The 13,558-nt window shown below is 41.0% G+C and overlaps 1 protein-coding gene across 1 annotated transcript in view; it reads left to right on the top strand.

The window, feature by feature from the left end:
- The first annotated feature begins 13,380 nt into the window (after positions 1–13,380).
- tle2a (TLE family member 2, transcriptional corepressor a) overlaps positions 13,381–13,558 on the top strand; it is a 61,309-nt gene continuing 61,131 nt past the window's right edge. Inside the window, exon 1 of the mRNA XM_074635467.1 lies at positions 13,381–13,520. The gene's annotated coding sequence lies outside the window, so the exon portion shown is untranslated. The remainder of the gene's footprint in view (positions 13,521–13,558) is intronic.

The raw sequence follows: 13,558 nt of genomic DNA, 5'->3' as shown, positions 1-13,558 counted from the left end.
CAAAGAAGCACCCAAGAGGAATGTTCTGAGTATATGGGTACATTTTCTGTTTCACTACTGAGAACACTACAATAGAATAAATCTCATTTGGGTATAAAAAAGACACTCAAACACTCAAATCAGTCTCCCATTCATTGTCTATGGAGCAGCTCCAGACTTTATACTCTGTGACATCACAAGTTTTAGTTTTAGCGCTGTAGTTTTTGGATTTGGGAGAGTGATCCATATTAACTAATGTTTTTTGGACTGTGTGTCTACCACAGAAATAACATGTATGAATTTTGAAAATGGGCGTAGTTCCCCTTTTAAGGGCGTATTTTATGTCCAGACTGGGTCTGATTCATCCTCAGCAGTGGTGATGCTTTTCTAAAAATGTATAAATTTAATTGTGGAGTTTGTGAATGATTTTATGTTTCCCCTGTGTGATATGGACTGCAGAGGTAGAAACCATTGATGCAGATAGCTTTAATTTCTTTGTGTCATACCACTACTATATTGCCAATCAAATATTAAGCAATTTGGCCTTCTTCTTTCTGTTTTGTGTGTTTTTTTTATTTCTCAAATACGAATAATCAAAGAAGGATGAGACAACCATTTTTTGAAAATGGTGTTTTAATTTATTTTAAATACGAGAAGTTTTTTATTTACTCTTACAAGGGTTGGAAATGCCAGCGCTGTTTAAGGTTTTTGTGCAATCACCCCTGCTTGCCACTATGAGCCACAAATACTGTATATACTAACGCTATGAGACATGTTTCATGTTGCGTGAAGGATGTGTGTGTATATATATATGCTTGTATGTTTTTATTTCTCATGTAGGTGCGTTTTTAATTTCACCTGTACAGTGTGCTTTGGCCCATGCCTTCTCAGACTGGTGGCTTGGAGGAGTTGCCACACAAACGGATCCAATTCCAGGTCCAAACATAAGCCAGATGCCTTGGCAGGGCTTTTAAAGGGCTGTTGTAATGATAAAGGGTTACATACCCAACTGTGTTTTTGAAGCTAGTAACACCGCTCCGATCCCACTTCAAAGATCCGTCTCTGTTCCTTTTCCCCTTCCTGTGTTGATAGATGAGGTTAATTTGTGAATAAGGTCTCCTGTACAGTTCTTGTACGGCATGCAGAGCCCTGGAGGACTGACAACAGATCAGACAGACCACAAACCTGATAGAGGGGAGGCAGGAAGACGGAGGGAATCTCACCTGGTAGTGATTGTGAGGCCCCGTAGCTGAGCTGGGACTAGAGAGAGGCGGGTATTGGGGTGTGGGGTATCCCATGGTGAACCTCGGCCCCTGGGGACTCCTACACATTTAAAACACAGATTTACAACAAGAAACAGCTGGAGCTGGTTGCGGTGAAGTGCCGTGCGAGCCCCCCCCCCCTCCCCCCTCCCCCCTCCCCCCACCACCACCCTCCCCTGCTCCCCTACATCTAAATCATCTGCAGCCAGACTAATAGCCCAAATGAGGATGAGGTTCTAGAAACGTCATGGTGTGTTTGATGCCCCTCCAGCTTCATGGAAACCGAGGTTCTCAGCTGGTCATGCTCCATGTGTTATTATGCTTTATTGGATTAGTGCCTTAAAGTAGGCACTGGTTGGCCTGTTTATATGTCCACTTGTAGGTATGATTCACGTTGTTTGCTTTTTTTTGTATATAGATTATATCTATAGGCTCTAAACCAGAGAATTTTAAATAAAGATATAATCATTCAGTTATATTGTTTTGTTTTAATTTAAACATTTAATGTCACAGATGTTACGATGGAATTACCAAGCTTTCTACATTGTTGATACAAGGATTTGAAGCATGATTTATTTCATGTACTTGATAGATGGTGATGGTAAACACGTGTCCCGCAGAAAGGAACTTTTCCCCCTTTTTAAGAAATTAAATATGATAAACTACGTTGTTGTTGCAGCATCAAGATGTTTTTGGCGAGGTCACTGTAATCTTGATTGCAAGCAATTTTTCATTGGAATGACGCAATTTTCAGCCCACAAGTCAGAAGGTCAACACACTTTGAAAATGGAGTTGTAACAAGGCGTGGAAGGCACCATTAGTTAAATTTAGTGTTTGTTATCTAAAGATAGTTTATTTTATAGTGAATCCACCAGGGTGACGTATCTGCTCTCCGAAACCTGATAACAGATTGGTTTGCCCAAAATACAGAAAAAAAAACACATTTTCTCACTGACCTCCAGTGCTAATTTGCCATGCAAAAAGTTTTGGTTTTATCAGCCCAGTTGAGATATCCATCTTTAAAATTACTGCATCCACCCCAGTTCAATGAAGGTACAAGAAATGTAGTTTTGTGGTGCTGAAAGTTTCATGAAATAGATTTAGAAAATTCCACAGTCAGAAACGGTGTCTGCGTTAAGGCTTTTGCACATTGCATATTTTTCGTATGTATTTTTTTAATCTGTCATCCGATAAAAAAACATTACTCATAGAAACCCTTACAAGCTGAGTCCAATGATTTTTGTTTTTGTTTTTCTATTCGTTGCGAAAATTCGCAGTACGAGACAAAACTGCATGAATTATATGGCTGCGATGCGAAAAATACGGCCTTGGTGTACAAAGGCCTTTACTCTGGTTGATCCACCAAGCACATGTGTTTCTGTAACTTGGGGTGAAGTGACCTTTTAACATAAACTTGCGAATTTCTTTTCATTAGTCCCAAACGGAGCTAATGAATGAATGACATTAGCAAGAAGCTATCGTTTATCTGCCTAGAACACAATCACTACTGTCTTATCTTTCGTACATCCTTTGTTTTGTGATCATCCCTGATTACAAGCTGTTCTGCAATCACCTGCCACAATCTTCCTTTAAATTCTGCATGTCTGAACTCTTTTATTTCTTAATCATAAAGTGCTTTGTGCTGGGAGACGTGAATCAGTTTATCAGATGTCATTTTGGAAGATGACGTTTGCACGGACGGTGGCTCTGAGTGGTCAAACAACCCTCTTCTGGCTTTTCGAAAACTTAAATGCTGGACAAAAGTTTCGGAGTCGGTGTGTAACTTTGATTGACACAACGTGAGGTCGTATTTATTTTTAAACTTGCGTCAATTTCGGACGAAAAATACGGCCTTGGTGTACAAAGGCCTTTACTCTGGTTGATCCACCAAGCACATGTGTTTCTGTAACTTGGGGTGAAGTGACCTTTTAACATAAACTTGCGAATTTCTTTTCCTTGCTCAATCAATCATTCCTTATAAAGCAACTTGATGGTTATGTAGACTCTACATAACCATCAAGTTGCTTTATAAGGAATGATTGATTGAGCAATTATATGGTGCATCATGCTCTACATTGTAGAGCATGATGCACCATATAAAATGAAAATCCTTCACTCAGCAGGTTTATCTCTTCTGAATTAGAGAAGGTGATATTGTATAGAGATCAATATTGAATAAATTTGAATAATACAGAAGTGGGGAAGGTAAATTAAATGTTCCAACACATGTTTAGCGACAGATTCACATGTATAATGTATAATGGTTTGAGCATTCGTGCAATGCTTAAAGATTTACAGTTTTACCTCTGGAGACGTTCTGTCGAGTGACTGATTCATGACAAGACTTTCTTGTGCATTAGACATTTTTAAATAATCAAAACCAAGTGCTGAGGATTCATGAAGGGTTAATCAGGGCTCTCCTGCTGCCTGGCTGGAGAATGGACGCTGCTCCACTAAAATAAACTCATGTATTTATAACGAAATAAACACTGGACCCATGGGGACGTTTGTGGGAGTTAGGTTGGCAGCGGTATTGAAAACCACTGTCATCCCTCATTTGAAACAATATTACTCACATGCACGCTGTGAAAGTTGTGCGTACGAGGCGCTATTTTTTACTGTGGTGTCCAAACAACTAGGAGTGGAAAACATTAAGGTATTTTATTTACATGAGTATTTACCCTATGAGTCGTCTTCTTCTTCTTCTTCTGCTCCTTCTTCTTCTGCTCCTCCTCCTCCTCCTCGGTGATTTACAATGTGTGAGTTCATAGCTTTCTCATTAATATCTCCAGAGATGCATAATATACCCTTACTGAATATATTATCCTTAAGGCCTAATAGTTCATTTACTTTGTTATATTATGAGAGATGATCTCTATGGTAACCGGGGCATTACTAAGCTTGCTAAACAGCATATATCTGCCTGTGGTTGTAAATAGTAAGACTATACTATTATTTATCTGAAAGACATAATCTAACACATAATCTATCTGCCTGAGGGGTTAATGAGGCAGATGATAAAGATACTCTACCTGGATTGGATACATTCCCTAACTATATTCTATCATGACTTATTGTTCAGCACACTTATTTATATGATCTTTCATGAAAGGCTAATTATGGACCTTGTTTTAAGCCAACATGCAAATAGGTTTATGTCAAAAAATAATGTCTGATCTGTTGACAAGTGTCGACACAAACACAGCAAACCGATCTTTCCTTAGAAACCACCATAAATCATGAATGGTTCGGTCCACAGGGAAGGAATTCTGTGAATGACTCGGAGCCTGGTGAGAAGTGGCTCTCTAGATGAGCGGCTTTGGGAAAACCTCAGGCCTGGAAGCAGTAAAGCGTGACAGAAATGACTCGGCTGCCAGTATTTTTGATGCTGCGGTGCGGTATAGACGACGCTGAATGTTATATACTCGACTGTTCAGCCCACTTTGGTCAGTGTCCCAGCAGGGGACGGCGGCCATATGGTTTCAAGCTAGAATTTTGCAGGACCAGAAACAGGAGAGAAGGATAAATATGGGACAGTGGTGCAGCTAGAAAATCTGGGATCCTTGAAATCTCTGAAGCTGATTCCTGAAATAATGAATATTCGTAATCTCTGGCATGTTCTAAATTTTTGTTCCCAATTGAGCATTCCTTATGTGGCATAGATGACATTGGAGTAAAGGTGGGATCATGCGATTGATGGAAATTAGTGGGCGTAACAGCCAGATGAATCCTGGGTAACGACACTCAAACTGAGGTCAGTGTCCACTTAAGATTCCTGTAGGAACCGATGGAGAACATAGAGGCAACATAAGAAGTGAAGGGAATCAGGGGGGTTAGGGTGGTGTAAAACTGAAACAGACTTGGAGGAGCGCTGAACTGGTTTACATTATTAGAAGTGGATAAATGGGAAGCACAGCCATGGACTTGTTCTTCTGCCTGTGTCGAATTTAACTTTATTATCTTGTGGCTTCCATCGAGCTGGAACTGTTTACATCCCGTTTTCAGCACTGTGCCTCCGAGAAAGTCACCTATTAGTGCTCCACGGTCACAAACACCCACAGTGACACAGTCGATACTGCAGCCTCAGGAAGTACTGGTGCTTCTGACCCTCTGGACACACTTTCATTGATTGAAAAAAATCAAAGGGGCAGGAGGAATGTTGGTGGAATCGTAACTTTTACACGAGGGGCCTCTGGCTGAGCTGAGCAGTCTGAGTGGTCATTTCTTGTGTTTTTATGCGATGAATCGAGGGAGCGACAGAAGAATTTGTACAGATTACACTAATTTAAAGGTACAGTGTGTAGGATCTGGTGGCATCTAGCAGTGAGGTTGCAAATTGCACCCAACTGAAACTTCTCATGTGCCAAGCGTGTAGAACTACGGTGGCCAACGCGAAAACGGGAATGGCCCCATCTAGAGCCAGTGGATATAAACAGCTCATTCTAAGGTAGCGAAAAAAACAAAGATTCAAAGATAATATTATATTCCACTGCACCCGATTAGACTGTTATCAGCTCATTAAATGTGCGTTATCAGTCGTTAAAAATCACTCTGCGCTGACTGTGCCTTTGTTTTCCTATGGGGAGAGCAGTGCCGCCCAACTAGGCGGAAGCACTATCCTTGGCGTGGCGCAACGCTCAAAATTGCCACCGAGCACTGCGCTCAAAGTTCAAATTATTTCAACTCTCACCTCGGTTGCTGTTGACCTTTCAAAGCGCAATCAATGAGAAGAGCTACAACTGTTGTTGTTAATGAAACTGAATGAAACATTATGTTTTGAACACAAACAAAACAGTATATATGGAGTTTCACGTTATCAAGCGCCTGACTTCTGCTTTTGCTCGTGTCATAATTACTCCATTCACTGTCGTCTTCTTTTATTCCTTCTTTTGGAGATCGCCCATGTGAATCAATGATAAAACCTACTAGTGGGTGTAGCATGCCCCTACTGATCCACATCTATGAGGCTTATAACCACTGATAGCGCCCATTTAATGACCTGATAGTAGTCTAACCAGCTGTCCATTTCTGCCAAGGATAGGATACCGTGCACATCTCACAGTGTCCTACAACACTACATTTTAAAAAGTTATTAGAAGTTACAAGAAAATCGAGTTTTATGACCTTATGTATGTCTCATATACAGTATATCCGTGTATTTTTGACAATAATAACATTATTCTGCAGCATTGATTCAGAGGTGTTACAGAGAGCAGCTTCTGTCTTTCTCATGCTGGAGGCCAGTGGAGACATTTTTAGCTTGGCACTGTATTCTAGCAATTAAAATGCCTGCAGAAATGAGCAGCTAGTCTCTGTTGTTTTTCTCTTCCTATTATAGACAGTAGCTAGTCTTCCTATACACCACAGCCAAAAGTATCGCCTCTGCAAATAGGCACGCTAATTAACCCCTTTGCTGTAACATTCACACTCACTCACACATACCAACATTATTAATGCAGATTCGTCAGCCAGTGTCACGGCCTTGTGTAATTTGAAATAACAGTATGAATATGCTTTTTTTATAATTAAGCCCACAAGACTCAAATCTGATGAATTGTCTGCTCTAACCAGGGAATTATTTCATGATCAGAGTTTTATCATGTCTGCTATGAAAAACCTAATGAGGTTCAATGTGTTCGTCACACAGATTGCATTACAATAAGGCAGCTTCTACTGACCTTACATATTTTAACAATCTATTTGGTCCCAGATAGTCCACATCAATTTGTGCTTGAATTAATGTATCAACAAGAAACCATCACAGCAACAGTTATTTATGAAAAGTGTGCATGTTTATGGTGAGGGAGCATCGTCCTTCAAAATACCCAGCTCATATTTCCACAGTTACAGTGTTGTCATATACTGGAGACTGTTTAAGGGAGACCAGTGTTGGTTGTCACGTTAGATCTCGCTCCCTAGAGGGCGCTGTCAAACGATTTTGGATTTCTTTTAGAATTAGGGTCAGAGGTCACCTACAGGGTCATTTCAGGAGACACTCAGGTAAGAGATCTTTCAGTGTTTTTCATGTCAAAATGTGAATATCCAGCTCTTCTGTGTTTCTTTCTTTTACACAAGGGGTTTATAATAAATTGCCATTAAAAAGTATGAAGGGAGAGCTAGTGTAGATTGGTCTTAGCTAGGCTACAACATGTGGTTGTTAGCTTAGTTTCTAGCAAAACAATCCCAGTTGGGGATGCTTCACACTCTCTCTTTTGGGGTTGGTTGGTCACATGTGAGTAACTTAGGATGAGTTAAATATTATTGTTCTTTGTATCGTTAAACAAGGATAAAAATTGCACTTACAGTAACGATTTTCCAGTTTATGTTCTCTCGATGCAGGAGATGTGTTAGGTCAGCCCGTTCTCATTCCCAGGGCGTCAAATACTGACGCTTTGTCACCCCCCTCTGCGTGTGATACCGCCGCACAAGGCACCCTTTAGCACCCGTGTGAGACACACCGGGCGTTCCATTAACTACAATGTAAACCCATACACGGCAATAGTAAACACTCCATGAAAGTGTGCCGGCAGTGTGGTGACATAGTTTAAAGAGCAAAAAGACACACCTAGGGTGGGCGGGAGGGGAGGTGGATGGGTCCAACAGGAGATCGCTGTTTGTGTCCTGTGCGTCATGTCACAATCAGCTGTTCATTCGTGTTCACAAGTTTCATTTTCACTTTACAAACGCAGTCGTTTAAAGCCCAACCATGTAGTTTTTTCCTAAAACTAACTGAGAAGCTTTGTTGCCCCAACCTAAAGTGACGCAAAGGGGCGTGACAAAGCGGCAGTATGTGACGAGTTGGGATGAGAATGTGTTGCTTAGGTTGTTGTAAGTTTGCCTCCATTTTTTTTTTTTCCACATTAAATCAACATAGGGACAACGAACCCCTTAGTGTGTGACAACCAACTAAGGGGTTGCCACAAGTGCACAAGACATATTTGACAGTCCATATCTTTTGAACAGAATAAGCTTAAGGAGCGTAAGGTCACTTCATTCCTATCTGACACTTTATGCTTCCATTACACATTGAAATCAAATCTATTAACGATACAGTTTTTGGGAGATTCAAATGAAAGTGAAAAGTGTGACGACCAACCCCGTTCTCCCCTATATTTAATTAGTAGACAACATCCTATTTCCCTTCATAATTTACTCACTGAGAGCGTTTATTTTTACTTTAATTGTTCCCAGCCCACTAACATGCAGCTGTTTGCCTCTGTAACTGATTCATGGATTTATTCAATTGATTTTTTTTGCTTCTATAATAAATGATAACAGCCCAGAGTGACCCTAAACCCGTCATTAATTTCAGAACATCTCTCCATAGCAGTGATTGAGGGGTTTACGGCAACTATAATTATGGGTATATTGTGAGCTGCCTACCTGATGAGTCAGCTGAGGGTGTATCTTTGAGAGATTGAGCCATGTGCAGACTGCTGCAGTAGTGATCCCATCCGCCAACATGGACCCAGTGGACCGAAGGTCAGACATTGTTGAACACCGGCTGATATTAATTTATAGAGATCTTATTATTAAGGAGTTTTATCTTAAATGATCTTGTTATAATAACCTATCTTTTAATGTATTTGCAAATGTTGGTCTTATCCTGATAAAAACTAATCAGGGGTCAACTGTAGCTTGTTCAGGTAATGTTGTCATCCGGTACAGCCTCAGCTGCTGATAAAGTGAAAGTGGAAGAAGAGATTAGTCCCATCCTAATCTCTAAATCTCCACTTCCAATATGCAGCTCACTGCAGTTTCCACGGACATCTCTGAGAGAGATATTCAGCAAACATCACACTGATTTCATATAATTATTATTGTCATATTTGTTTTGTTCACACTAAAGGTGTGCTCCATACTGTTGGTTTTTAGATGTACTGTTCTGTCTCCAGTCAAATACTTAATTTGCCTTGAATGTGTTGAACCAAAAAGGATTCATCCAGTGTTGAGCTTTGGCCAGCTCCTCGGGCCACCAAGCACTAGTCTGCAGACACTAGTCCTGGTTCCGTTAGTGGGCCCTGGTGTTTCGGTTTTAATATGAGGACCCTGGACATGACAGAGTCATTACTCCTCCCTGCTGCTGCATTGGGACCACTTGGGCATCCCCAGGAAAAAGGAGGAGGAAGTTGTTGCAGAGAAGGATATTTTCCTGGATCTGCTCATCTACTTAAAGGACCAGTGTGTAACATTTAACGGGGTATTTAGTGGTTAAGTGTGTTTTCTTTAGTGTATAATCACCTGAAAATAAGAATCAGTTAGTTACCTTAGAATGAGCCATTTATATCTACATAGGGAGTGGGTCCTCTTCACGGAGCTGGCTGCCATGTTTCTACAGTAGCCCATAGGCTAAACCACTGTGTTAGCTTTTCCTCCTTGGGCCGGAGTCGATAATGTTACTCGCTCCGGAGTTAACCCCCGTCACTCCACTCAGCCGCCGGGAAACAAGACACGGGAAACCTCTGTTGGTCTTGAAGAGCTGCAGCATTTATTTCTGCACGAACTGCATCTTTCACTGTACATCCACTTGATATTCTCTGAGCTAAACTAAATCTGTCTTCTGCTCCGCTAGATCACTTTGTTGACACACATTTGCCACCGCTCTCTCTCTCTCTCTGGCTTCATCACTCACGTCCCACGTACACACACACTCTAAGCACTGACTCTGCTATTCTCCAAATGACCTAAGCTACTCTTACAACAGCTCTAGATAGTTTTCACGTCGATGATCGTACATTTTCTACCAGAGTTTCTACTGGCACCCACAAACTGCAACCTCACTGCTGGATGCCGCCAGATGTTACACACTGGTCCTTTAACACCTGAGCTCTGACCAGGATAGGTGACTCAACACAAATTGAGGAATACGTGAGGAAAGAATGTATTAAGACCAGTGACAAGGATTTTCTTTTAAAGAATCGAATCTAATGAGAATGTCAGACTTTATGTGATGTATTATCTAAATCAGATTGCAGTTTGGCTTTTAGCTATAATGTTCTGGAGCATCTCACGTAATACAGTGAGCCAGGACAAAGATGCAAAGATTTTTTTAACCATTAGGCCACATTGATTTTGCCAGGCATCATATTATTCATGTCTCTTGCAATTTTGTATCTCAGAGAGGAAGTCTGAATTCAGCTGCAGTCTGAACTGCTGGAGGAGACTCTTCATTTCATTTTATAGAGATCATGTCTACACAGCTGGTGAGTTTTGCAGACGTTGACCTGCTGGAAATAAAGAAGCAGTGAGGAGAAGGTAGCACGGCAGGAGCAGCTTTTGGCCATAGTGGAGGTGGTCGTAAACAGTCTGAGGAGGTATCTGAAGCTTTCTCTCTCGTCTCCAGCATCCAGTCTCCAGGCTCTTGGCCTGTGCATGTTGTCTTGGACAGCAGCTCTGTGCTCGGGGGCCCGGCTGTAGGGGCCTCGCTGGATAATGGCACATTTCTTTCAGGCAGCCAGAGAGAGAGAGCAGAAGCAGCTTATCTGGCTGCTAGCCATCCTCACCACCACCACAAGTGACCCTGATGAGGGATTTATATATTTATATATTTACACACACCATTCCTCTCGCCTCGGCCGGGGGCTTCACGTCGTTCTCCCTCGACCCTGTGAGACTTTATAGATTTATGGTGAAGGGGAAAACGTGTCCCGCTGTGGAATAGTAGCGACACGGAGAGGTAAACAAACCTCGGGCAAGTCGCTGTGTGACAGGGCCTCTGTTGGGGAAACAGCCCGAGGTCCTGTTTCAGGCTGGAATGATGTCATGTTGAGAACCACGTGGATGAATACAGGCTGCGGTTATTAATGCACATAATCAGGAAAAGGCAGAGTTTTCTTTCTGTCGTTATGTTTACATAGGAAAATGACATACTAATAATATACAGCAACATACTGTAAAGCACTCATGCATGCTGGGCTCATGCAAAGACCACCCATCTCATCGCCCGGGGATGATATGCATCTCTGACACAGCTACGTATTTAACCCAGGACATTTTTATAATGCTGTTATGTTATGTTTAAGTTTCCAGATTTAGATTGCAGAGAGTTATGTATTATCTTATGGGGATACAGGTCTAGTGTGTGTGTGTATTTAACCCTTCAGCGAGCTCAACACACACAATCCAAACCCTCTAACTCAGCATTTTCACAGTTTAGGGATGGTATTTCACAAACACCAACATGTTTTCCTAAGTGACACTTTAACTACATTTTTGTGGAACCCAAACTAAACGGTGTGACTAGTTACTAAATCAGCTCCACTGAGTACACAGTCACTCACCCCCAGCTGGGTACGGGGGTGCTGTATATCCTTCTAAACTTGTTATTTAACACTCCTGTTTGCATAGTTACTCCAAATGTGGTCCGTCTTTGTCATAACATATTTTGCGGCTGATCATAAATCCCATAGCTGTGCTGGAAATTGCTTTAGGCCTCCAGCGTTTCTTTGCTACATGATAGTTGGACTCAAAATTACAATATCTATTAACACAATAGCACCAGGAGCAGAATCTGAAGCTGTTGTTGTCGATGTAGCTGCAGCAGAGAGAGAGAAGGACCACAAGGGGAAGTGGGAGGCTTGGGTCTGCTCAACAGCCAGCTGGTCTCCCCTGGAAAATACGAGATGCCTTCCTGTGCCAGAAATCTGCAGAGCGAGAGGGAATAGTGAATGGAAGCAGGGAAAATGTTAGTGTGGAAGCTGCCGGCCAAGAAGGAGAAGATGGTTCATATTCCTAAAAATGCAAGTAATAATAAGAAGGTAAAGTGGTCAAAGAAAGACAAACAAGAGCTTGTGGCTGAGTTTTCCGATTGCATTATGAAAAACGTTTCATGAAGCATAAAATATTGAAAGTTTTGCTTTATTTGACTGCCATGAGTTAAACCGTATGGCTTCAAAAGTCCTCTACTTGACCTCATGATCCTACAGAATTTAGGAAGTTAAAAAACAGGATATAATATATGTATATATATATTGCAGATTGCAGGACCCAGACATGTCACCAACTACCATTTAAGTGACTAAGTTGATATACTCATGTACTGTCACACTATACACTATTACATATTGTACATGACTATACTGTCATGTACAATACAGTACAAATTTGAGGAGTTTTCATTTTTGTGCTACTTTGCACTACTTTTTACTCCACTACATTTATTTGATGCCTGAAGTTGCTAGAAACTTTGCAGGCTAACATTTTAAGTACAAAGCATTATGGTCAGCTTGCTCAGATTTCGTAATTTGTGGGCTCCCTTCTAGACACAACCAAGAAGAAGAAGACTGTTTTCAGTTGATGGTCTTTGGGCCTGAATAATCACCCAATCAAAGCCTGCTGGGATAGTACCTACCTTTGTATTAACTTGAACCACAAACCTTACAGTCTACTATAATAGTATTATTATAGTGCTGCATAATCACATAGTTTTTCTATAAGTTACAGGTCTGTTGTTGATGAAGTCATATGCAATTAACTTTGAGAAACAGCATAAACATTTTTGACAAGACAATCTGAACCACTTTAACAATCTCACTGATGATAAAGCAGGTAATCATGCAAGTTTATAAGAGAGACCATGTTGTAAAGCAAGTTGACCAAACCCCCAAGGCACTTTTTAAAAAACAAATCTAAGAAAATCCATTTTTTATTACATAAATATTTGTGTGAATGTGTGAAAATATTGTGGTCTGACTGGGTGGTAGCCTATAAATAATTTAAATCAGGGTATATAGAGCTCTGTCCGCAGGCACCATATGGGGGGAAGGGTACCAGTGAAGGTGCGAGTCAAGATTTAATTATTTTTTTTGTAAGCCATAATTGTTGGATTATGATTATTTGAGTAAATCCTCCCTACATGGCCCTCAGTAGGCTTCTCGTTTGTGAAAGCGGCTGTGAGGAAATCATATTCCCGGATTTAATTGCTTGTGTGTGTGAGAGAATAAGTCTCCATGGAAAATAATGTAATGCACCTGTGTGCTGACTAAACATACATGTACAGTATATATACTCCAGCTTCACACATAATGATTCATTCTGCTTGAATACTCACTGACTTCCTGACAGCTCAGCATTTACAGTGTAACGGCGACACCGTGTGGTACAAAGCTATAATTACAGCCCGGAAAATGGCGTCTTGTAGCATTTATTATCCTCCACCTCACTGCTTCCTAAAGACGAGGTAAAGTAGATAGTAAATCTTTAATTTATCTGCTGTTTGTCAGTGTTAGTTTGATGTTTGTACCCGGACTTGTTTGAAGAGAACACCTTGTAAACTAGCAGGTAAGTTGGTTTTGGAACTTCCTCCTGAAAAGCAGGTT

This window comes from Sebastes fasciatus, chromosome 5 (genome assembly GCF_043250625.1).
Source record: "Sebastes fasciatus isolate fSebFas1 chromosome 5, fSebFas1.pri, whole genome shotgun sequence".
Taxonomy (NCBI): domain Eukaryota; kingdom Metazoa; phylum Chordata; class Actinopteri; order Perciformes; family Sebastidae; genus Sebastes; species Sebastes fasciatus.
This window is presented reverse-complemented; position numbering and strand designations above follow the sequence as displayed.